This window comes from Falco punctatus (genome assembly GCF_963210335.1).
Source record: "Falco punctatus genome assembly, chromosome: 3".
Taxonomy (NCBI): domain Eukaryota; kingdom Metazoa; phylum Chordata; class Aves; order Falconiformes; family Falconidae; genus Falco; species Falco punctatus.
This window is the reverse complement of record NC_137582.1, coordinates 74191978-74219100: the sequence shown is the minus strand read 5'-3', so window position 1 is coordinate 74219100 and position 27123 is coordinate 74191978.

Genomic DNA, 27123 nt, shown 5'->3' with positions numbered 1-27123 from the left:
GTTTGCTCAAAATATATGCAGATAAAAATAAATTCAAAGATGAGGAGAATTTTGGTACTTGATTTATTTTAACCAGGATCAGTGAGGTTTTTCTATGTCAGTGGATTACAGAAAAGCCAGATCACAGCATGTAAACTTTTATGGTGGGGAAAAAGTAATACACACAAGTGTTAAGCTTAAATGCAGTATTTTGACCTTTTAACTTTGATTCATGGTTTCTCTGTCGTCTTTTTTTTTTTTTTTTTTTTTGAAACTCAGCAATCTAATACAGTGTCTAACTGAATTCACAGCAATTGGCTTAAAGTTTATAGTAATTAACAATATGACAAGTATAGAAGTCTAGTTTTGGTAAATTTCACACACTTCCCAAAGACAGTGACTTTACCAAAACTGAAGGAGTTTTAGTTTTAATTGTGGTTAAAACAAATTGAGAAAGTGTAAAACAATGAAAAACAAAAATCCACAGTAAAATTTAAGCTTGGGGGCATGTTAAGGTACGAGGAACTAAGTTATCTTCAAAGGGAAAGGGTTTTAGTCTGGTGTAAGAAAATAAAGGTGTTTCAGAGCTGCACATATCTAATTCTTATACTGGATGTATTAGGAAACTTGCTGGTTTCCTGAAACTAAACATAATTAGTTACATATTTTGGATGCTTTCTTCTGTTGCTGACAGTAAATGCATCTTAGTGTATTCAGACTGATGACAACAACATGTTTGTCTAGAATACAAAGAATTTGTGATTTTCCGCCCGGGAAACTGGACTGTCATCCTACCAAAGAAGGAAGAAAATTAAAGAAAAAAAAAAGGGGGGGGGAGGGGAAAGGGGGAATATAGGTACCAAGTAGCCATGGAACTACAGAAGAAACATGCAAACAAATCTGTTTGAAATTGCAAATGGATCATCAGAACAATATAATGAAAAGCTGTCAAGCATTTTAACTGTTACAGTAGCAGTCTTGATCTGTCACAGCAAGGTGCTCATCAGTTAAAGCAAACATTTCTATATTAAACCAGCTCTGCATTCATGACTGGGAAGACCTACTGTTATACTTTACCTAGAATGTATTGGATTTTTTATGACTGCTGAAACAAAATTTTGTACTGCATTGCACCTTTATAAGTAGGGTCCTGGTCCAAGGACTGATACCGATTAACAAAAATAGGAAAAAAAAATGATGAAGTAGTCTTATAGAAGTCTTCAAATGTCATTCCTATTCTGATAATCTTACTGAAAGTAAATAACAAGATTGGGAAATTCCATGCAGAAAAAAATGCTTTGAGCAAGTGGACATATCAGCTGATGACCTAAAATCTACTTCAATTAATAGTTTTTACACTTTGCATATTTTGATTTTATTTTCATGTAATGATTTCTTATTGAGTCAATGCAACTACAGGAATGAAAAAGAATGTGCCAGATTCACCAGGTCAGTGCATGAATGTACGATAACTTTTGTATGATAAATGCTGTGCAGGGTCACCTCTATTCCAAATGTTTTTTTTTCCCAGATTTGTGTAAGATCAGTTATTTACAAAAGTAACAATAAATTTCCCTTCCAGCCTCATTCTGTCCATCCTACTCATTCCTTCCCAACTGTATGCATGCTCTGTCCTTGTGGATTTAACCAGACTGCTTCCCAAGGTAGACTGAGCTGTGTGTTTTCTGTCTTTTCTTCTCTGCCACTTCCTCCAGTACCACCTTTAACAGACCAGTTAATAAGAGGTTAACTTTCTTTAAGAATAAGTATTTCTGTTCAATAAATAAGGAAGATTTTTTTACAACCCGCTAAATCTTATGTTTGAGGAGTATGTTCAATGGCAAAACCATCAATTATCAAAGCTATCTGGTAAAATTCCATGGTTTTGCCACAGCCAAGTGGCTATGTTGTAGGAACTAGCCTGGGAAAGGTCAGGAGGAAGTTTGTTCTCCCAGGAGCTGTCCACGGTCCATGGTTAAACCTACTGCCAGAAAAATGTGATTAGCTGAAGGACATTTGTTCGTAATTAATGTGAACTCTTCCCAGACCATTATAGTGAACTATTAGTGTCATGAGTCTTTCTTTGCTGAGCAATAGTCACATTCCATTAAGATAAAATCTCAGAAGTGCTGGGGCAAAACCAAGTGAAGTCTTCATTCATTTTAATTTATTTTGTAACTGCTACAGTGAGTAATAGTTCATCGAGGTCAATCTATGAGATAAGTGTTTAAGAAAATTATCTTACACTCTTCTCAGCCGTCTGTTAGGAAAGTCTTCTCATTTTGTTTCAAGTCCTATGTATTTTCATTCTGTGAAATATTTCATTTTTTTTTATATTCCTGATTCTGGTTTCCACAGTTTTGAGAATTCTTTCAACAGTGTAATTTCAACTGTTCTCAAAATTGTTGTTATCGAATGTTTCCAAGTTATCAAGTGATCCTTGTGTCTATGTCAGCTAACAGGTGATGGCTCAAGCTACCACTGAAGAGGATTAGTTCTTAGAGACAATTCAGTCCTAGAACACAAAAATGTGTTACTTTATTACCCAAGCACAAGACCGTATGCTCTCAAGAAAGGCCAAAAATAAAATACAAAGGCTTCACTTAGCCATAACGTAAATCTTTCTACATGGTAGAATGTCTGCCCTACAATATTACTAAGTAATTAAATTCATCAGAAAAGGTGTTCTTAACATTATTCATTTCTACTAGTAAGAAAGTAGAACATGTGATATAAAAAAATAAAAAGTTGTAAAGTTACAGAAAAAAAACTTCTTGAAAGGACATTATTTAAACAAAGTGTGAGTGGAGGAAACAGTCTTTAAAGGCACATTATGAATCCTTTTGAGATAGCTGAACTATGATTGGACCTCCTCCCTCCGCTCCCTTCTTCCATATTCTTCAATTTACCTTTCATTTTTTCCTGGTTTACAACTTAACTAAAAGAGTTCTATATATTCTGCATTCATAGTCACCCAGATAATTTTCTTGTTTCAGCCCATCCTTTACAGACTGTCAATGGTGGGCTATAGTAGATCTTACATTTTTTTTATCCCCCCCCCCCCCCAGACCAGTTTGTCTTCTGTGTGAGGCTTGGATCTAAAAAAAGAAAGCAAATTTTACTTATGTGTGTGATAATGGCTTGCAGTCTTTCCAGTAAGCCAGATTTTTAAAAGCCAGGATAGGACCAAAATATTTGCTGTAAATTTCCCTTTAGCATCCAGGCAATTAGCTCATTTTTCTTTTATCTTCCACAAGCTCAGTACTCTTTGATGTTTTCAAAACTGTCAGGGAAGTGGCCTTTGATGTCTTCAAATCAAAACTAGATATCCATCTGGAAGATATGCTTTAGTCAAATACACATTATTCAGCCTAGCTCAGGGATAACCAGGTGAAATTCTACAGCCCATGTTTCAAAGGTAGTCAACCAGATTAGCTAATGGAGTTTTTACCATTACATTTTATGAAGCTGTAAAAATGAAGCACGAGTATCTTTTGCAGACTCTCAGAAAGAGATCATAAAAAGAAGTATGAGAGAAAGCAGACATGGTTAGAGAACAATGAATTTTAGACCATGATAGCACATAGAACAGTGGGGGGAAATCAGAAAGATCTGAGATAGACAAGGTTTTATGCAAACATGTCCACTGCAAGAGAGAGTTGTAGAGCTTCCATTATGAAGTTACTCTTTGCTGAGAGTAGCAATATAAAGGTAGAATAACAGATACCCAAAAGAACCATAGCTATCCAACAATCACATCTGACAGTCACAGCACTCTCCAAACCAGCCAGTTGCAACAAGGTCTTTTACCACCACATACCAACATACTCTTCATGCCAGTCCCTCTGCTGCCTTCTGATCACTCCTCACCCAGGGCACACACACACTCACCCTCTCTCTTCTTTCTACTTCTTCCTTCTCTCTCTTCCTCGGCTGCTCCCTCTTTATTGGCTGCCCAACCCCTTAACAGAACCAGCCACACCTGCACCTTATCTACATCGGCCAACGCGCCACCCCTGAAGCCAGCCCACAGTTGTATATTATCAATGATAATTAACCCAGCTTCATTCCTCTACACTTCCCCCTTTTTTCTTTTTAACATTTCATACCTTATGTTTTTAACACTCATTACAACCTTTTTACAATCTTTTTTCATACATGTAATTCCTCTACAAATCCCCCCTTTTTTTTTCTTTTTTCTTTTCTTTTTTCTTTTCCTTTTTAACATTTCATACCTTAGTTATTCAACAATCGTCATAACCTTTTTACAAATAAACTTTTCATACAGTCCGGCCAATTTGTCCCTGAACTCATACTCATATTCCTTCTTCACCTTTACCTTGGGCTTTTCATCTTCTGCAGGTTGATCACCTTTCTTCTTATCTGCTTTCTTAGCATCTGGGATTTTGATTTCTTCAGAGGGGGGTTCTGATGAACTGATAGTGCCTTGTCCTTTCACCTCTTGGGTCACACTGAACTGTAACCTGAGTGAGCTTGCAGCAGCAGCAGATCTAGAATACAGCACTAACACGTAATTCTGTGTCCTGAAAAACTTCTTAACATCCTTGCGGTCACCCATTTCTTCTACAAGTGGAGACACCTTCAACGAGCACATAAACTCCAGCAGGAATACCACCAGGCTGAGCAGCAGCAGCAATGGCGGGAGCCACTCATGGCACAACGCTACTCCCATGCCTTCCCCTGGCACAGCCATCACTGCTGTCTAACTGGACCGGCTCTGGACCCACGACCACTGCAGGCTGCTGCCATGTCTGGCCGTGTACTCCACCACTATTGCCCGTTACCCCCAGGCTCTTAACTCCACAACAGTCAAGCTTCCTTCTATTTGATCCCAATCAGGCTTCCTTCTCTTTGATCCCAACAGCTCACCTTTACCGGTGTCTGATCCAGATCCCCAGGCTCTTCCCACCTATCTCAACATGATCTGGATCGCAGGCTATCCCCACCTGTCTCCGCTCTGTTGGGCACCGCCGTCACTGTTCGAAACTTCAAACATCCCCCGGTATAGCCATCACCACTGTCACCACTCATTACACTCAGTTTCATAATCTGAAGGGCCTCACACGAGGCACCAATTGTCACAGCACTCTCCAAACTATCAAGCTGCAACAAGGTCTTTTACCATCTCATACCAACATACTCTTCATGCCAGTCCCTCTGCTGCCTTCCGGTCTCTCCTCACCCAGGGTGCGCTCTCAGATAATAGAGAAGAAGGAATTCAGGGACAAGTTGTCCAAACTATATGAAAAGTTTATTTGTAAAAAGTTTGTGATGATTGGTAAAAACATGAGGTATGAAATGTTAAGAATTAAAAAAGAGTTCAGGGACAAGTGAGAGCATGCCCTGGGTGAGGAGAGACAAAAAGAAGGCAGCAGAGGGACTGGCATGGAGAGTATGTTGGTATGAGATGGTAAAAGACCTTGTTACATCCGACTAGTTGGGAAAGTGCTGTGACATCTGACCATGGCAGAGTTAAGTCGACCTTTACTGCTGCCTATAATCTTGTCTGGGCAAGTTACTAAATTCCATAATCACTCGTCTAAAATGTCTTCAGCAGCACTTTAACAAATCTGAAACTATCAACGTAAAACTTGCATTAGATAACAGTAATGTACCTCATTGACTGGAACATGATTTTGAAATTTGTTCTTAGAGCTCTTTTTTATACAACCTGTGCATTGTCAATAGTCCCATTTTTAGAGGTAAAAAACCTCCAACCCCTGAGAGTCAACATCAACCCACTTCATCACATCATGTCACAGATGTTCATGCTAAATATTTGTCCATTGCTGCTCCCAAATCTTTTGAAAATAGTTTTTCAACTATGTAAATTTTTTTATCCTTTTCCCGAAGATGGATGGATTGCATTTGAAAAAGTGTGTTGAATAGGTCCGTGTAATCTAGTGATTTACATCACTTAATGAGACTTCTTTCATTCCTTGACCAAGGTGCAAGTCCTTGGAGCATGTTGACATTTCATCCTGTCTTCCCCACTGTTTTCCTTCCCTCTTTTTCTTGTCATTAATGGTTTTCTGATGTTTCTTTCTGAGCTCTTTTCCTGCACTATAGCATATTCTGTGTAAATATGCAAATTTAGGTTTTTGGTGCATTACTTTGCTGAGAAAAAGAGACTGCTTCCCCTGGTTTATCTAAACTAGATTAAGTTTCCTAAAGGCTGAATCAAAGAAGAAACATAGTTCATAAGGAAAGAATATACTAACTGTACTAAATTCCTTTTTGCACTTCCTTATTGTTCTCAACATTCTTTTGAGCCAAATAAAAGGACTGAAGTTATATTAAACAGCTTTATTTTCTTCCTGGGTTCTTCCTAGCCAGAACCCTATTTAAGAATCACAGAATCAGAATCACAGAATGGTCAGGGTTTGGAGGAACCTCTGGAGATCATCTACTCCTGCCCCCCCTGGTAAAGCAGATTCATCTGGAGCACGTTGCACATCATTGTGTCCAAGTAGGTTTTGAATATCTCCAGAGAAGGAGATGCCACAGCCTGCCTGGGCAGCCTGTACCAGTGCTGTGTCACCCTCAAGGTAAAGAAGTGTTTCCTCATATTCAGGTGGAACTTCCTGTGTTGCAGTTTGTGCCCATTGTCCCTTGTCCTGTCACTGGGCACCACTAATAAGAGTCTGGCCCCAACCTCTCAACACTCACCCTTAAGGTATTTGTAGATTTTGATAAGATCCCCTCTCAGTCTTCTCTTTTCCATGCTAAACAGGCCCAGCTCTCTCAGCCTTTCCTCATAAGGCAGATGCTCCAGTCCCCTCATCATCTTTGTGGACCTCTGCTGGACTCTCTCCAGTAGTTCCCTGTCCCTCTGGAACTGGAGAGCCCAGAACTGGACACAGCACTCCAGAGGCAGCCTCACCAGGGCAGAGCAGAGGGGGAGGATCACCTCCCTCCAGCTGCTGGCCATCCTCCTCCTAATGCCCCCCAGGATACCATCGGCCTCCTTGGCCACCAGGACACCCTGCTGGCTCATGGGCAACGTGCTGCCCACCAGCACTCCCAGGTCCCTCTCCTCAGAGCTGCCTCCCAGCAGGCCAGGCTCCAGCCTGTGCTGGTGTGTGGGGTTGCTCCTCCCCAGGTGCAGGATCCTACACTTTGTTGAACTTCACGAGGTTCCTCTCACCGCAGCTCTCCAGCCTGCCCAGGTCTGGCTGAATGGCAGCACAGCCTGCTGGTGTGTCATCCACTCCTCCCAGTTCTGCATCATCAGCAAACTTGCCAAGGGTACACTTGTCCCTTCATCCAGGTCATTGCTGAAGAAGTTAAACAGGACTGGACCCAGTACTGACCCCTAGGAACACCGAACACCGCTAGCTACAGGCCTCCAGCTAGAGTCTGTGCAGCTACTCAGAACCCTCAGAGCTCTCCCATTCAGCCAGTTCTCAATCCACCTTACTGTCCTCTCACCTAACCCACACTGCCTGAGCTTACCTATGAGGATGTTATGGGAGATGGTGTCAAAAATCTTGCTGAAGTCAAGGTAGACCGCATCCACTGCCCTCCCCTCATCTATGCAGCCAGTCATTCTACCACAGAAGGCTATTAGATTGGTTAGACATGATTTTCCCTTGGTGAATCTATGTTGACTACCCTTGATAACCTTCTTTTCCTCCACATGCTTTGAGATGAATGGGTTATACATTCTTGGAGAAAAGCTTAATTTGCAAACTCTCTTCTAATTATACAGAAAAACCATTTTTTTCCCACTTAGATGCTCAGGCATGCAGACATTTAGAAGACCTTTGCTGGTGTCTCTCAGTATGCCTGGTAACTCTGGTATAGTCTTACAAAAAAGAGAGAAAAGAAACTTCTAAATGTTTGTGCATTGGCATACACATGTCCTTGTGCCAATGTATATATTCCGCCATCTAGCTCATGTGAAAAATTGGACCAAGCAGCTGGTATAAAACATACTTGTCTAACAACAAGATTTAATTATTTTCTTTTATATATATTCATTCACCTGGCATTATTCTGGAATTACTGTAACTAAGCAGAATTCAGTTGTCTTCACAAGGGGAATGGACACTGGCCACTGCATTAAAATTCCAGAGAAAAATTAGTTAGAACATTATCATAAATACAAATATTTTGAAGTTTGCACACAAAAACATATGCAAAACACTTGGTGACTGCACACAAGCTGTAAATGCATACTAATGAAAATATGCCTTTTGAATAATGTTTTTAAATGTGTGCCCAACATATATAGAATGCCTCTTCTTAAATCTTCAAATCTTCATATTCTTTTTTTAAAGGGGTTTTAAATTACTAAAATTCATCTCTAAGAATAAAACAGAGGCAACCCCACTCAGTATTGGTACTGGCATTTTGATCTATTCTAACACATATACCAGCAATGTGAAGCCCTGTCTCTATATAACTTCATTCCAATTCTGACTTTTAGCTATGTAATCAGAGAAGAAACTGTTATTTTTAGGGGACTTCTTATGTAATCCACTGAATCAAAATAATGGCCAGCAAAGTAGGTTTTATTAATGCCGAGATATGAAAAACCCCTTTGTAAGAAGCGTTCTGACACTCACAAGCCTCTCTGAAAGAGGCTGCTGAATACATCCCTTTTGAAACTTTTCTCTTAGTTTTTTCCCTCGTTTCCCCTGAGTTAAGCCACCATATCTCAGGTCATAGCAAAGGCAGCAGCAGGCCAGAGCAAAGGCTGCTCATGCTGATGCACATTGAAGAGAGAGTGTTGACCGCTGTGAGAATCATAAACCTCTCAGTTTGATGATCAACTGAGCAGTAAATTAATTAATCATCATTTTATGCCTCATCAAGCACTTTGCTGAGACTCTCAACAGGGGCCAGCTCAATTAGCCAATGGGAAGCAGACTGTTTTGTTTAGCTGGGTGAGTCTTCCATAAACAGAGGAAGCTTTGACAAGCTAATAAATATGTCATCTGTCTGTGTCACTAGCTGCAATGTGGCTCCACCTGTAAAGTTGTGGGATTCTGCTCGGTGTGGTGGATAGCAACTTGAAAGAATGAGACTGAGGTATCCTAACTACTTCTCGAACAAAGCAGTTCTCATAGCTTATCAGGATCCTTATTCAGTGAAATTGGGCTTGATTATTAGGAATCAGATATTTATTTTTGATTACCAAACCAGATATTTATATCGTTTTAAAAAAGATTCTTGTGTTAGGCATAGTAAAACCACTCAGGTGCATTTATAATTTTAAAATGCTCCTTTCCTTCTTTTTTCTTCCCTAGAGGAAAAGAAAATGCCCACTCCTCACAATAAATGCATGTGGTAAAGTTTCTCAACGTAAAAGCTTTTGATTAAGTGGCAATAATGCTTCTGTCAAAACAGACAGGTTTGAAAAGTCCTTGCATCAAATCCTGCGGTTCCACTGAAGTTACCAGGGTTGCATCAGTCTAACTGCAACCAGAATTCAGCTCCTGTCACATTAGAAGTTTCATCATTCAGAATGGAAAACAGAAATCTGTATTTAGACATATCAGCCTTGAACTAAATCACTGGCTGTTGCAAATTTGTGCCATTGACTTTCATGTACCTTTACAGCCATAAGGGCCCATTATGAGTTTCTAATCTGATTTTCTGCATAACACTGCCCATAACCTCTGGCTGAACAAGAGATAATCACTAACATATCCAATTGTTGCTGAAAGATTTCAGGTGGTGGAAAATCTAGCACATCCTTTGATAAGCAACTCTTACAATTAATTATCATCACTGGTAAAAATGTGCATCTTATTTCAGACTTTATTTTACCTGGCTTCAAATTCCAAATATTTCATTTTCATAAATCTTGTTTCAGGGGAAGGGGTCCCAAATTTCTTGTAAAACAGATGTCAACAGAAACAGTTTCTCCCAAGTTTTTTACACTCTTTCTTATAAACAGTGTTCTTGGGAGACTGAATAGCATTTTCATTCATTCAGCATCCCACAGCCTTGTGCGTAACATTAATGTGTTGCCAGAGTTAGAAGGAACCACCTTGTCTCTCCTTGTTCCTGGCCATACACACTCAAGCTCTAAAGAGATACATGTTACTTTTCTACAGTTTTGTGAGGTTTATGCTACCCTCTTCGTTTTTGGACTGCTGAGGCTGACCACAGTGATAAGATGCTAACACATTGGTGATGAGGGGCAGAAGGGATGAAAGGAATAGTTGTTAGCAAATGTGTCTACAGAGCTGTCATATGACTAAAGGGTCAGGGCACAGTCCAATAACTCAGTCCAATGTAGAAAGTGCTTTGGTTTCCCAAAAAAAAAGGTGGAGAAACATCAGCAACATTTAGAACCAGTGATTCCAGGGTCTTCTCAAGTGTCCATGCAGGCTAGAATGACAACTTACTATGCTCACTGCTCCATCCAGTAGGAATGGTAGCAGCTCAACTGGAAACAAGAGCTCAAATGTTGGAAATCAGTTTATAAATCACAGCCAGCCTTCAAGCTTCCTCCTAGAGTTAGATCATCATGTGAAGGAGTGCAGGAGATACTTACATGTGACTCAACTTAGTCACAGAGGATTCTTGTCAGTCCTGTTCTCCCACCTTAAAATGTCTGTTTTATTCTGGCATGCAATTTACCAAAATGTCTAGATTCCTCCCTGTATGAGCATATGTGTGTATATATTCATATGTATAGCTCCATCAGTCTTTGTACCATGTACAAATTTTATTATAAAAGGTTTTATATAGTCCTTCCAAGCCATTGCAAATGATAAAGTGTAACAGAAATCTCGTGTTCCCTTGTAAATGACTGCACACAGTAATGACTCCTTTTAGCTGTTCTATTTTAAACTCAGTCAGTCTGGTTTTAATCCATTTACTTCTCTGCAATGATTTCACACAGGACTAACTTTTGGCTATGTGAAGAGACATGTGTTAGAGACTTCCAACTGTAAAAAGAAAAAAAAAACCCAACAACAACAAAAAACAAAACACAGCAAAACTGTGAGCCCAAACAAGCTCTTCACCTCAGTAGAGGTTAATACGTTGACATCCTGAATGATGCCCTTTCCCAGACAAAGGAAAAAGAAACAATGGAAATTGGAGAATGGTGAAAACAAGGGGAATAAAAAACTGTCATTTATGCTGCTTCAAGGATTGTGAGGACCTTCTGGAATACAGGAAGGAGTAACAGGACTATTGGGAGCATATGAGGAACAGTGAGACAGGGAAGTGGCACACAGTGACTTTCCACAAAAGACCTGGCAGTATAATGTATCTGACCTAGAGAAGCAAGAATTGATCCTAACACTTATGAGGATGGTGAGCCCTACATACATCTGTACCAGATACATGTACAGAGGCCTCTCTGCACGCAAATTTCTAATTCCCCTGAAAAGCAGTACCAATTGTATTTGACCAGCCTACTTCTCACAGATCAGACTGATCAACACTGAGTTTCCAATACCTGGAGATGCAGTTCCATGCTTAGTTTTGAAAAGAGTTTCTCATGGAATTCATGCATGGAAATTAATCATTTTGTTACCATATATGTGCATGAGAAGGAATATTTGTGTTTCTTCACACTTCTTGGTATATTCCTGTAAGCAAATGCAAGTGTACATGCAATCTTCAAAATTTTGCTCCTTTTGCCTAGGTAAATGAGTCTCACTCTATTACCTTATTTCTCACAAAATATTTTACAATATGTAATTATTGCAAGGGGTGGGAGGGTGCCAAAAAATACAGCAATAAATTTCATAAATTAAAAATAATGAGTTTGTTTTGCTGATATTAATGAAACTATGTTTTTTTCCTGGCTATTCAGATCAATGGCTGATATTTCTTCTAAACTCAGCAATTTTGCCTCGCAAGGGTCGGTGTGAACACTGATTTCTGCTTCAGGTCATGTGGGTTCAAAGCACTAGAGTTTCACTTTGAATTTGATGATTGCTTACTGAGAACTATTTGTCTTCACTTGCATAAATCAACCTGTATTCAGCAAGAACAGGCCATGGTTTCTTCAGTGCTTCAAAAAAGAGAGAGTGAGCTTCTAGCATGTTTTTGGTGGTTACAGATCTCATAGTGAAAAATTTGCAGAGTGGTACTCAAATAAATTCTTTGGAAAATACATATGTTTCTTGTCCGCATATCTCTTACACTTGTTTTTCAATGTCTTGTGAAAACAACAGAGACTTTTTTTCCTGGGATTTAAAAAGAAACCCAACCTGAAATGGGCTTCTAGTGCACTCACATGGGCCCTGATCCGGTTCTCATTAGTCTGTTCAGAGGCTTTCAGCAACCTCAGGGAATGCTGGACTGTAGGGCATTAGTAGCAATATGTTATTACAAAATGAAGTAGAGATAAATAACAAAAGGGAAGAACTTTCCCCTGTTTTACCTTTACTTTCCTCTTCTGGAAATCTCTGTATACCACTAGTCTTAAACCAGGAGCAAATCTGAATGACTTTAGCTCATTTTTCCACTCTGCTTTTGTGGATAATTTTCAGTGATAATTTTTCTTTGTTCACAATGTGAAATTCACTCTGCCTTGTTCTATTTTACAATAACCATTCTTAAAGATACTTTGAAGTGAAGAACTCAGAATAATCATAAATCTCACTGTCATACAGACATATGTGAACTTTCTTTTGAAAGCTTCATCGTTACTCATATATTCTGTCTGGGATTACCCCAACCCCATACTTTTCATCCTTTATCCCTTTTATGAAGGACAGAAACTATAAATATTTGAAAAACTCTAATCTCAACTCAATTTCATTTTAACTAATTACATCACATTAATTGTACCCCTTTTGTTTTTGTCCAAGATTAATACTGGAATGTCTCAGATGAGTTTATAGGCAGTCCCTTTATGCATCCAAAGTGTAATGCTGAAATGAAGCACAAGGAAGCTTCACTTAAGAGCACTGGGAATATGACTATGCTGGTGATTAAACAAGATCATCTAATCTGGTTTCAGGCCTACAGCTGAAAATCATCTTTCGTAGAAGTGTGCCTGCCAAGGTTATTGTAAAATTATCCCAGGCACCAAAGTGATGAATGGTCCCAGCATTTGCTGTGATATGGATGCCATCCCTGTGGGGCTTCACCAAGCGGGATTTTTCATGTGGACAGACTCACATGGAGGACAGATGGGAAAGAAAACAAAATTAGTTGATCTGCACTAGAGCAAAAATCCATCTTTCCTTTGCTACCCAGATTGTGCACTTGCTTTTTTGCAGACACGGAAATGTGTTCTTAAATTATATGACTCTTCCTTTTTTTCCTTTGTGGAGTGATCTGAATGTTTTATGCTGACCTTGGGTTTAGTGCTGATTTGCATTCCTGAACTTTCATGCCAGCCTAATTTTAGACATGTTAAGCAGCAAGCCTAATATCTAAGTTAGCACAAAAATACTGTGTCTCCAGTTGCATTAATAACAGCTTTAGTCCCATTTTGAAGACAGGCAGTTCTTAACAGTAAAACGTTGAAAATGGAAACGGTCACTCAAGCTTAGCTTTGTCAAAGTCCAGCTAATGAGCTAGTCAAAGAGCAACAGTTTCATTTATCAGGCAGGCATGCTTCCTAGGCCCCAGTCCTAGGATGATATGAGCCATCCCACAAGGCACTGTAACCAGTGCCTTGCAGAATTGGGGCCAGTCATGGTTTGGACAGCACATCTGAGAAAAATCAGCTTTTAGATTTTAAATGCTTGATGGCAAAAATAAGTCTCTTTGATAGTTACATCAATATGTGCTTGTGACAGAGAAGGAGAGGAGGTAAAACTATCTCTCCATTGCATCTGTAAGTGGTGCAGTTTGATTCTGAACAGAAAAGTTGCAAACCTTATAATGAATTTACCTAAAAAGCACATTTTGGATAAATCACTATTAGACTACTTCTAATTGTCCACATAATTTTAAAGGTACTGTTAACTACACATCATTGCATTTTGGACGTGGAAAGTATTATACCAACAACTGTTCCAGAGGGGAAAGAAACGCAACAAATACTTGGTGTATTTTTTCATCTACATTTCTCTATTAATCAGGTTTCCCAGGGTGAGAGATTAAATTTAGAAAGCCAGCAGAGAAGTTAGGATTATTTAACTGCAATACAACCAACACCTTAAGGACTGATTTGTCAGAATGAATTGCAGTCCAGAGTGCTCCGAGTTTTCAAACTAAATTTGTTCTTAAGATAAAAGGTACTTTTTAAAGAATCACAATTCTTGTTCTAACCATTCCCCCACCCTCGCCTCCAAGGCATTTCTTATAACTCTGATAAAATCACAGACCAGGTGTTCCAAGACTTTCAAAATAATAAATTCCAATCTGTCACTAAAAAATAAAAGGTTAAACAAGTTTATAGAGGGAGTTCTGTTCCAGGTGTTATTTTGAAAGTATATGCCTAATTTATCATTTTTCAGTAATAGTTACAAGTGATAAAGATCATGTAAATACTCTGTATTAGAAATAAGCTTTCATTTTGTCATGCAGATAGTACTAATGACTAAACAGACTTTAATCAGGAGATCTCCACCTACTAACGTTAGGACTTCTTAAGGGTAATACTATAAACAGATTTTCTCTAAAATAAAATGCTTATGCTGCAGAAACAAAACCAAAATGAAACTCAAACATTGGTTATATACCAGTTTTTATAAGAACCAGAAGCATGAAAACTTTTCACAAATCACCTACTTTGGAATGGACCTTGTATAGGTTCAGTGGGTACATCTACCAAGTGGAACAAGGTAATGGAAACTGCTAACATCTTCCATATGTGACAGCTTTTAAATTATAATATCATTTTAGGTACGGTGAACAGACTGTTCTAAAACAGCAGTATGTCAGACGGGTGGCTGGGTTTCCCTGTAGTTCCTTTTCACTGTTTTTAGTCAGTGTTATAGAGTTCTAATTCTGCTATCTTGTCCATTATTTATTAAAGTGTATAGCTAAAAAAATAGCATAAGTTTTATCCAAGCAGTCTGAAAAGGTTATAGTTTTCAGCCATTTTGAAGCCAGGAGAAAAATCCAGGCCTCAGTTAAACAAAGTGCACAGGTACATTCTTGAGTCCCACTCAATTCCGTGTTTTTTCCTGATGTGCAGAATGGGTTGTTTCATCTCCGTCAGATTCTATGGTTTATAAATCAAGTATGGCAGCATTTGGTGTGACATTATGCTGCAAGCAGGTAATAAAGAGCTACGGACAGGCTTCCTCACGTCTATATATTTCATAGGCTCTATAAATAAAGAGAGGCTGCCTCAACAAGGAACAAAATTTCTCTTCCATTACTTGCCTCTATGCTACTCTAAAATCTCTTTCTTGTTTCCCCAGATTTCAAAACTATTTTTGTAATTGTTCTTTCTCTTTAGCCCCTTCCCTCCCTGATCCCATAAAAATACAGTGGCAGAAGTTGACTGCCCTGAAAATTTTCTGTTGAACTAATTTTCAGAAAAGTAATAAACAGAGCTCACTTTAAGTTTAGCTTGTATAAACTGCAGAGATGGACTTACAAACTCTTCAAATACAGTTAACTTATCAACTCAGGGCACTTTCCTGGATAAAACTAATAAAAATTATAAAAATAAAAAGGGTAAAAATTCAGATTGAAAACTGAGTTTCCTAATATATGGTTAAAGACTATTCTTTAAAAGGAAAAGAAGCTATTCCCCACAAAATCTTCTATTACATTTTCAAACTCTAGAGAAGATTTATACCAACTTCCTTCAGGAAGCAAAAAATAAGATGAATGACTGTAGCTATGCTATGTAGCTGTACTCTCAATGTGGAAGTAAGCTTCTACTGCTAACACAAAAGTAAGCTGAAGTACCCATTGCTTACTCATAAGATTAAAAGGCAAGTTTCACAATGCATACAAGGGTGAAGGTCTGCATTGTTGTGGCTGGTTCTGTGTGTTTAACTGATGAGTTTTAATATGTAGTGATTACCCTTAAATGTGGTGTATTTTAGCAAGACAAGTAAATTATTCTAAATTAATACTTTTAATTTTTTAGGAACAGTGAAAGAATCATTCTCCAAGTAATTTTTGGTAGTTCTTATTGAACAGTAAGCAGCTGAGTTATTTAGTACGAATTGAACTGAGATAAATGAACTGGTAATTTCTTGAAACTAAAACCAATTATTCAATCTAGTATGTAAAAATAACACTTAGAAAAGTTACTACTAATTAATATTGTTAGTTCTCACTTAGATGCCATGACTAGCTGTGCTTTTTTATGTATTCCTGCAAAATGTGTAAGATGCTTTGCATTACTGCAAAATGGACATTTCTTTCACCCCTTCAAGGTAGAGAGTTTTGAGTATTCTGTGTTCATATTGCATTTATTTCCTTTAGGCAGGCATTTAAATCTTTTTTTTTTAAGATGATAAATATTTGGGCACACCAAAATTATTTTGTCATAGTACATTACTCCTGATAGATAATGAAAATAATTAATAATTGAGTTTCACAAAACCTTTATTTTACAGCTAGAGAGAGCTGGGAGGAAATGGTGGTACTGAGCTTCAGCACCAGAGAGCAGCACCATCTAAGAATTGTGATTCCAAGTCCCTCCCTTGAACCCCAATCCTGTTCCAGATGAAACAGACGTGCCCTCACTTCTTTGGGGGTAGGGACTATGTAATTCTCCTTTCGGATAATTTTCCCAGCTGATACATGTGAAGAGGGACCCATAGCAATGCTCACGTGTTCTTTACCATTTGGATACATGCCCAACACATTCGTTTGTGGAACAGCACTTGTAAGTAGCCCAAGTTTTCATACCAGAGCACATGATTAGTCTAGATCTAACATGATCAGGAAGAAGACCTGTCAACCATAAGACCAGCTTCGTACCCCAAACAGGTATTTGGGTTAGCCCCAAAATTTGAGGGTTAAACAGGATTTGGCTTAGCAATATCTAGCCCTTTATTTTCTTTTGTTTAGGATTTATAAATAACAATAATGTCAAAGTGACTAGTAGACATTACTGTTCTCCTTGGGAACAGTTCAGCAATGCCCTCTGGCAGTTTTTGCGCTGAGCATGGGAGCGCAAAGAAAGTCTAAAAAGCATGCAATTACCCCCAGGAAACAATTACAATGCAAAAAGCACTGGATGGTACAAGTGACATTCCAGTAAACGAGGTGAACTTGTATCATCACCCTGCTTTGCCTCAGGGATATTCCCGCCAAAGGAATATCATTCAGTTCCAAGAACAGCCAAGGACAGAGGTGGGGCTGTTCATCAGCCATTCCAGGTCCGAGCCTCAGGGAGCCAGAAGTTGTGGGCAAAGGGAACTCCTGCTAAGCCAGGCACTGACATTGCAACTCCCAAAAGCAAGGGGAGCAAAGCTTGCTGGAGGTGATTTTTAACCACCAGGTTGGAAACCAAGCCACACCCAGAGAAGCCTTGCTTGTATGTGAGACTTTCTTATTCCAAACTTAACGATTAAGAGAAATATGGGAAACAAAGTATTTTTTATGCCTAGTTCTGTCCACACTCACCCTCATGGGAGCAGGATCAAACTCTTTCTCTTCTTGGACTATGTTAAACTTCAAAGTTTAACCAAATGCTGGATTTCTTTCAATTCTAACCTTATTTCAGTCTCTGTTGAAGAAGTCTATCTGCAACAGGTAGAAACAATACTCAAACCACACAGCAGAAACAATGGCTGGAAAAGCAAACAAGGTGAACGTGGCCCAGTTTTATCCAGCAACTTTTCTCACTCACTGTAACCTTTTAAACCAACTCAGCTAGCCTCACACATATGCACAAAAAGCCTGTATTTACCTAGATAGATTTTCTTACCTAGCTGTTTCCAGAGGCACACAGAACAGCGGTATTTGGTATATGGTACTATTATTCTCTTTACATACTTTCAAAATATCTTCAAATATTGCATATTGACCATGTCAGAACTGGAATCATCTCTTCCCCATTTTCTAGATGCCTTCTGGGTATATACAAAATCAGGCTGATGGGAAAAGAAATTAATGCACTTACATACCTCTTTTCTGTCTCTGGATTACCACTATCTCAAAAACGAAATTTGACTTGGAAATCTACAGTGTCTGAATACACTTTCAGCACCCTCAGGTGATCCATACTATACAGTTCTGCACTACAGTGCCAAGCTCTAGACACTTGGTCAAACCAAACCTCTCTTCTGAGCTTTCCAAGGTATGCCATTAGTAATGCTCAGAGATGGGCCTGCCAAAACCATCAGATTATCTGCTCTCCAAATAAAACAAGTAAATATACAAAAATCCTTAAGTTGAAGTTGCCTCAGGCTCTTTTACCTCACATAACGAGCACTTTTGGAAAGGTCCTGTTGACCTTGGCAGTATATTCAAACATGGCTGAACAGTTCTTGAGCAATTTTTCCAATGAATTAGGCACAAACAGGCATGTGTCATTGGGCACACATGCAGCTTTTTCTGTCTCCTCTTTCCCCTTAAAAATTAATAATCTCTCAAAACTGCCATGCAAAGAAAGTCACAGCAAGCAGTATGTCCCAGTGCATTACTGGCTTATGTTTGGTAGAACTTACTTAGGTAATTGCTTTATAAACACCACAGAGTACTGACCAGTTAGAGACCAGTTAGTCAAATGCATTTATTTTTTCTGACATTCATCTTAATCACAGAATTACTGTAAACTGGACATGTGAACTGACTGTTCATAACTTCATTACCAAAGAGGGAAAACTTAGGAATTTGGAGGCATTGACACCATGTATTAAACTCAGTCATCAACTTTTCACAGATGTAAAAGCTACACCAGTGAAAGCAGAGAACAGTGATAAATGTTTTACATGCTGTGCATGAAGTCTACCTATTCACTAGTTTTAAAATGCTTTAGGAAAGCATAAAAAAAAAATATCCCACTGCTACAGTTGCAATCTTGCAGAAGTCTTCAGCTTTTTTTTTATTGCCAGGTGGTTCTACAGATCTGCTCGTTTTTTCTGTCAATTGGTTGTCAGACATCATTACCCCAGCACTATCAGTGCTTTGACCTGGGCAGGGAATCTATGTTACATTGATGTTGCTGCACTGATGAATGACTACCTCCTACTTGTCTGCCTTTCTCTCTTTCCTCACCTGTCCCATCAAGTGCCATTCTTCATTTGTCTCCATTCTGCCCATCAATCATTCTTTTCTGCACCCATACCTTAACTTGCAGGTTGGCCTTTCTTCTTTCATGAACTTCATGATTCCATTACATTTCTTTCCTCCTCTCACACTTCTATTTCTTCCTTTCTTCCTATGGGTCATATGAAAAAGATTCTGAAAACTTGGGAGGAGAGAAAGAGAAAATGAAATATTTTGTGTTGTGAGACAGCATCTCAACTAGAAAAATTATGACCTATCGGTAGCATTCAGCACACAACTTTTTTATACATTACTCTTACTGGCACCAAACATAAACATTTGTTACCATGAGAATCTCCACTCACCATTCTGCTTTATTCCTTCACACTTTCCCACATTGATAACATGTTCCAAGAGCTTTCTTTCTTTAACATGACGTATTATGGGAACACCTTTGGGCTGCTATGAAATATTCATCCCAGCTCAATCAAAACATAACACAAGCCCTAGCTCTGTATTTTCACCTGCAGATGTCAGGACAGAATACAAAGTTCAATGATGTTATCCCACTTCACAAAGGGAAAGACCAAGAAAAATAAACTGATCAACCCAAAAAAACCCGGTAGCATAGCCACAAATGTAGGCCACGTCTTTCAAATCTTTTAGCTGTCCCCTGGTCAGTGCCACACAAAGAAAGCAAGCAAGCCATCTACAGCCTGATTAGCAGTCCAGTCCTCTCATTGCTACAGTCTCAGCTCAAACTTCAGCTACACAAAGAATGTGGAGCTGGATTCATAATGGGCATTTAATGATGTTCTCTTACTTTCTTACAATGTTTAAAATTGAAATGCCTATGTAAGACTGTTCTCTTACAGTTTAGAAAACATCTAAAAAAACCTAGGAGTAATTATAGATCAATATTACTTTTAAAGACTAGCTAGACACATGGAGGATTGTATGGAATTATTAAAATAGAATTATGCCATTTTCCTCAGTGGTATGCTAAGTCAACTAATATGATCCCACCGTTTCTTTCAAAAATGTATTTGCAACATATGTTTGTTTTAATTTATAATGGGGCAGTAAGTTAATAAACTGCACTATTCCAAACTCTACTATTCATTAGCACAAGTACAGGCAATTAACTATCTTGGAAGTTTTATTTAGCATTAACAGAGGAGGGAAACGTGAGAGCACTTGAAAGTAAGATTTCTCAGGAAAAAAACCCAAAGCTATTTAATGTTCATTTCAATTTGGTTTGATGTTTATTTGTTTTTTCAGTTTGTAGTAAGTGCCTTGTTATGATCATGTGAAAAGTTATTAGAGAAAAGAAAGTTTTGAAGGGTTTATTTGTTCAAACAAAAGCTAGGGGAATTAAATAAAAACAAACTGAACATAAAATATGTAAAGATAGTACAGGTTGCAAATTAATAGCTTATTTTTTAAAAGGAAATTTAATAAAGCAATGCTGTTAGCTATTTGAAAACTGGAAAAATGATACTTAAACATGCCAGGAATGTTGGCAAGTTTTCCTACCTGAGCTGGAGTACAAATAACTAGTTATTATACTTATTGTATTTGCAATCAGAATTAACTAGATGACAATATTGTTCAAATATGCAACTGGAAATATCATTGGTTTTCCAAAACATCACATGGTGTAAATAATGTGTATTTTCACTGTAGGATTTTAAAACCAAGGTGTTCTCTCATGTTCACTGTGTCTGTAACTCGATCACATAAACCTAAACTACTACAGTTCACTGTCAGTGAACTCTGATAGAATTTTGAATCCCAAAACTAATTTTTGATGTTGTAATATACTGAAGAAATAAAAATCAAAATGATACTGCAGAGAAAAATGTTCTTCTCCACAATATGTAAATCAATATTTGAAAGAATGTAAAACCAACCTATTGTCACAATCTCAATGTAAGTAATATTAATGATCGCACAAATGCTTGATTTTTAGGTGTCTGCACTGATAAGATACATTTGATGTGACAGTTACCATGGCAACTACTCAGTTTCAGTGCATATTAGAGCATAAAGTTGTGTAAAAGCTGTTGATGCATGAGACCTCACTGTGACAGCCTCACAATGTATATTTCTATATAATTGTTTTATTTCTTTCTTAAATGGAAAAAAAATTTCAAGTGAGCAACATTTAGCTGTCCTACAACTTCATGTTGGTTTACAAGTGGTGGTAGGATCTTTTATAGCACTGTAGAAAGAATAATCACCCAGAGAACCAACAACAAAGGGGAAAAAGTTTTCACTTCATTGTATTTTCACAATTAGCATTTCTCTAGATTCTTGGCTGACCAAGCAAATTTGTGGTTTGAAATAATTGTTCATTTCTTGCTCATTACCACTTAGAGATATAGGGGATTTTTTGCTCCAGCAAGCTTTTGCATTGGACTTTCCAATCTGACTATATGCATAATTCAAATATTTCAGGAAAAAAAGACTTTCATAAATTTAAAAAATACTGGTCATTTGACCTGTCTTGTATATATCATACAAAGTCTACAATAACTTTGCATCTAGCAGGAGAGTTGTGTTCTACAGGAGGGGAAAAGCAAGATTAATGAAAAAGTAAGACAGGCCAGGCAATCTCAGAAAATACCCAGAAATTTATAAAGGTCTAGCATGGATGCATCTGAAACATGAACTAGTTCTGCAAAATAAAACCTTTGTTTTAGAAAGGAAACTAACAAGAAAGAGAATGGATACAAGGTCTTAATGAAAAGTACTTCTGGGAGGTGTTAACTGGACTTCATGAATCTTTTCCTGAGAACCTAAGTGACAAATTTCAAAAACCCAAAATCTTGTTTCTTGTTAATTACTAAAACTCATCAGGGGAGCATTGAGGCTACACCAGAGATGATGCACTTAGACTTTCTTGTCTTGCTGTGGCAAAGTGATATTTATTAGCTCAATTTAGAAGCTGCTAGCAGCTAAACAGCTGACATCCCATGTCACGGGATGCAGAGAGGCTTACAGAACTTGGTAGACTCAAAAACAGCGTTCTGAAGTTTGGGTCTTCACTGCAGAGGTGGGTGACACAAGTTTTCCAAGATGGAGGAGGGTCATAAGAGCCTTCTCCTCTACTTATGTAAAGAGCTTCCTCATAGCCAGACTGAGAGGTGGGGCCCAACTAGAATGAAACAGCTTTCTCCTGGCTGACATGCCTGTCTCTTTCCTACCTTGTTTTTTTGGGGCGATAGAGAGGGGCAGGAGGACAGGAGCAGGAGGAAGGGGAAAACTCACCCCCATCTTTTCTTACCCAGGAATACACACCCACATCAGACAGCTCTGAATTAGTCTAGGCATAGCCAGCCATTCAAGTCACGTTGCCTCCAGCTCTCCTTTCCTGCTGCCTGAAGCCAGATCTCTTCATGGTTATGTGGTCTACCTCAAGTTTAGTTCACCCCAGCTGTGTGTACCAGAACTCTGGAAAGAGGGAAGTGCTGGCAGAGGTCTGGAGAGCAGAGAGACAACCCCAAGCTATGTTCCAGAGAAAGCAGCAGTCTCAGGTGCTGCTCCAAGGCAAAGATGGCTGTCTACTGCCCCCAGCTTCTTCTCCCAAGGGGCATGTTGTGGGGTAGGGATGGTTTAACAGGTTTCAAAATGTGGGGTGATGAAAGGAAGGCAGAGAATATAATGTAGGCCTGCAAGAAAAGCTTTTCAGATCTTCTTTTAGTTCTTATTGCTGCCCCTCTGGTAATCTCTGAAGCTCCTAAACTTCACAGAAGGCCATGGTACATTTGAATGCTTTGATATATTAGATATCCATTTGTGGGTTCAGTTCTAAGATCTTCAAATTTTTATCATTTTCTAAAGTTAAATTTATGATCATTTGTTTTCACAAATTTTGTGTTGGACTTAATAGTTCTTATTAATTTCTTCACTCATGTGTGTTTAGAAAATGAAACTTCATTTTGAAATATGTGCCAGACATGGGTCCTTGTTCAGGCAGGGCCTGTCCTTTCCTCTGCTGGTAGCCATATCTGTGTTGTTCCTTCCACCTGGATGGTGGAGGCAAAAGAGAATGAAGCAGAAAGCAGACCTAGGCTTCATTAGGCCTGACGGACAGCAGATAAATTATTTATGTTCCTAAAGGGGGGACTACTATTGAGGGTCTGAAGATAGCCACTCAGATGCCCTTCCTTTCCATTGTGCTTCCTTGCCTCTATTCAGTAAAGTCAAACTAGGGCAGTGACAAAGGTCATTCATGCACACAGACTGAAAAGAGTACTCCTTTCCAAGAAATAGCTAATATAAACCTTTTCTCGCTGTGGATTTAGAGGAAAGACTTCTCCCACCTCTAACAGTGGGAAAGCAGATTCTGACACTTCTTGGTTGTGCTTCAACCACTTGCTCAAAGCTCACAGGAATTGCCATCAGAATTGCATGGACATGATAGCAGTTATCCTAATACATGAGCTGCACTCACATGTCCGCAATACACAAACAAGGTAAGAGAGAGAGTTACCAGACAAGAGTTCTACAGAAAACATAACATTCCTTCTTCAGGGCCTCCAAAGGCTGCTCTGCAGGCTGATGCAAAACAGCTTATGGGGAAATCTATTTCTTCTCCCTCTTTCCCCACCCCTTCCACCCAAAATACCCGGACTGTATATCCAGGATATCCACCTGCTGTTCAAGATTCACTTTTCAGGAGTAATATTCAACTTGTACTGTCTATCAAACGCCTTTCTTTAGGGATTATTAACGCCTTTTGCTGTTAAAGATTCTCCACAGTTGCAAGATCCAAATCTGTTTCCTCATGAATGACTGCAAACAGATACAATCACTAGGACTACCATGTTGGCCACATGGGTGTATGACTCATGGCCAACAAGCTGTGAAGAGAAAACTGATAGATTGTTCTTACAAAAATCGGAAGGGATTTACCTGAAGAGATGCTCCTGGCTGCACCCAAGAGGCACAACATTTAAATATATATACAAATATAAACAATGTTTAGCCCTCTTGTAGCAAAAGAGCCTGAATCTTTCACTTAACACTCAAGGATAAGCTGTCTTATACCTGGGAAGACTGGCTACCATGCCAGACTTTCCACCACCTTTGCGGTGAACTCCCATTTTGACCAACAAGTCATAGCCTCTGGGAGGCTTTGTGAACAATTGTTAGTGCTGTGGGATTGATCGCCTACTTTAGATCTCTGATTCTCTTCTTTTCATTTATTCTATTCTAAGGATAAAATATCCTTTCATCTGTCAGTCCTGGATTGGATACAGCTATAATACACAGTGGCCTACAGGGCACAGAGTTAGAGGCCTCATGGACACACAACTCAACCTGAGGGCAAGGTTATGATTAAAAGTTTGAGGCTTCTTTATTTCAGAGGGTTTTGATTGAATAATCTTTGAAAATTATGTCACCAATTATGTTGCTTGTCTCTATTACTGGGAGAACTATTAGTAAAAATTTATTATCATTGTGAAAAAATATTTGCTACAATGAGAAGTGAGCAATCCAACTGAGAAATCACTTCAATTTGAAGTCACATATCTTTTCCCATTTTTCTGAAAGCAAAGAATAGCTGACAATTAAATAGTACAATGAGAGGCATAGTTGTGATCTAATACACCCACACCTGGGGCCCTAGGCTTGAAACTATGGAAGAAGGGTGTAACAGAAAGGTGTATCAGTCATTGCTAAGACTGTTAAATGTAAGCATGCTTCAGAACAGGCCTACTTTTGTGGTCATATAAATAAATCACATCCCTGCTGGAACCTTTATGCTTGCTGCTCTTGAGTTTGATGGCAACTGTGTTGGAACACAGAAAAAAAGTTGTGATGGTTTTGTGATATGTGAAGTTTACTTTATCATGCCTCTACACCAATGAACTTTAGTCAAAAATTGCAGCACACTTCTTACACAAAGTTTTGTAGCCGCAGCTACGTGAATGACTGTTGTTTAGTGACATTCAGATGTATGTAACACTAACATTCAGATGTAGCACTAACTCAGTGTATGGAAGCAATTGCTTTATCCAGCATAAACCACAGCAGGTTACTGAAAAATTCCTTAAAAGTGTCAGGTTGGGCAAGTTCCCAAGGAAACATAAAATGCTTTAAAAGCTTAAAAGACTTCCAGTCTAGTACTCTACAAAGTTATTGCATTGATACTTCAATGAATAAAACAAGGCAAAACAGTTCAGTGGTTTATCTCAAGTGAGTATACTTCAGTGCAGCTTCTTTCAACATCCAGAACTCTACTCACTGATAAACCTTAATGCTGTCCTTTTCTCGTGGGCAAGTGGTCTGTGAAGAGCTGATGAGGTCAGCAGAGGAAGTGTGCACCTGGATATACTTGTGGCAGCCAGCTCAAGAAAACAGTGAAATTGTTCTTGTAAGCAATGAAAATATGACCAATAAAACCACTCATTAGAGAGTAGATGTCCTCCTGTTAGCATAAGTCTCAGTCATGTAGGCATCCTTCCTTCTTTCCCCTCCTCTCATTTTATAAACAAGTTTAATTTTGTAGCTAAGACTTAGCAAATACTGGACAGGTATGTCAGACTTGTATTAGCCCAGTGGTTGATTCTGCATACAGTACATACACGTCTTCAAATGTGACTGTGCAGCCTGTAAAGTCGTATTGTATCTCCTAGATTATTTCTCCTTCCCACCAAGGCCTACAGCCCTAGATACTTGGAAACCAACTTCCTCCTACTCTATGCAGTAGAATACAAAGTACTAACTAGGAAGAAAATAAGGTATGTGACTTCCAAACATCCATACTAGCCACAGGATCATATATTGTCTCTCTGCTGGCAAGAGAGTATATACATCCCAGATGATATTTTATTGCTGATCCTTATGTGTAGTGAAATGTTTAACATCCTTTTATGCAGCTAGGTCTGCATGAAGGCCAACAGAAACTCAGCTGTGGGCATTCTGAAGTAGGGTACATAAAGTTTACATTCTAAAACCAACCTCATTGGTGATACTTATGGCTGCCTACTATAAAATTACAGCCTGTTTTTTTCCTTCTTTTAAAGGCTGGTGACATTCACATGATGCAGAACTCTCTTACAAGCTTTATAATGGAAAAGCCTTTACAATCTTTCAGCTATGGCCTGCCACAAAAGAAAACACAGTTGTTATACATTCTGAGAACTTAGAGTACACTGTGATTGTGTCATATTTTGGCAGGCTTGAAAGTTCAAATATATAATTGCAAATTTTAAGAAAGAGGTCTGCCATTTCCCTGAGGCAGCCTGTAACTTGAATGTCATTGAAAAAACAAGTCAGTGGCCAGTCAGACCAATACTGATGCTGCAACTGCCTGAACATAAGTATTTCCATTGTTCTGATTGGCTAAAATATTGTGAGTTGTTGGAAATAGTGGCCATTTTGGTAAAACAGTTATTGAAATAACATTGGAAAAAATAAGCAAAAGGTAGTAAATTTTATAGCCACAATTTCATTTCTTGCAATGTATATATGAAAATTAGTGATACAGTAACAATCAGATTTTTGGAGAAGCCAAAAGGTTATACAGGAGCCATTTATCAGTAGAAGAGTTTGAAAAAGTTCATATTATTTCTAAAATGAGATTTTCAGGAATTTTGCCTTCAGATTTGAACTCCTAAGATTTGCGGATATGCAGTAAATTATTCATATAAAATAGAAGTTACAAAGAGAATTATATGGGAAATTAAATCAAACCTTAAGTCAGAAGCATTACAGTAATGAGATCATATTTTTCCCTTTACTTCCTTCTGCTTCATCTCCTTCCTGAAGTTCTTAAAGGAAGCAAATAAAAAACATGTTCTAGTGAACTTCTGTGGTTTTAGATACAGGGATGTTCAGTTAGTTGACCTCTTCTATGCATTCATACCACAGATGTACTGTATTATTCCTCTCTTGTGTTAGTCCAAAAGCACTTTTGTAAACCACCAGTACATAGAATGTTATGACACCATCACACTGGGACAGCAAAATGGCTGTGGCCTGGGCTGGCCTCAAGAATGAAGTACCTTACCTCTTTGTTCCTTCAAGTCAGGAATATAGCACAGTAGAGAG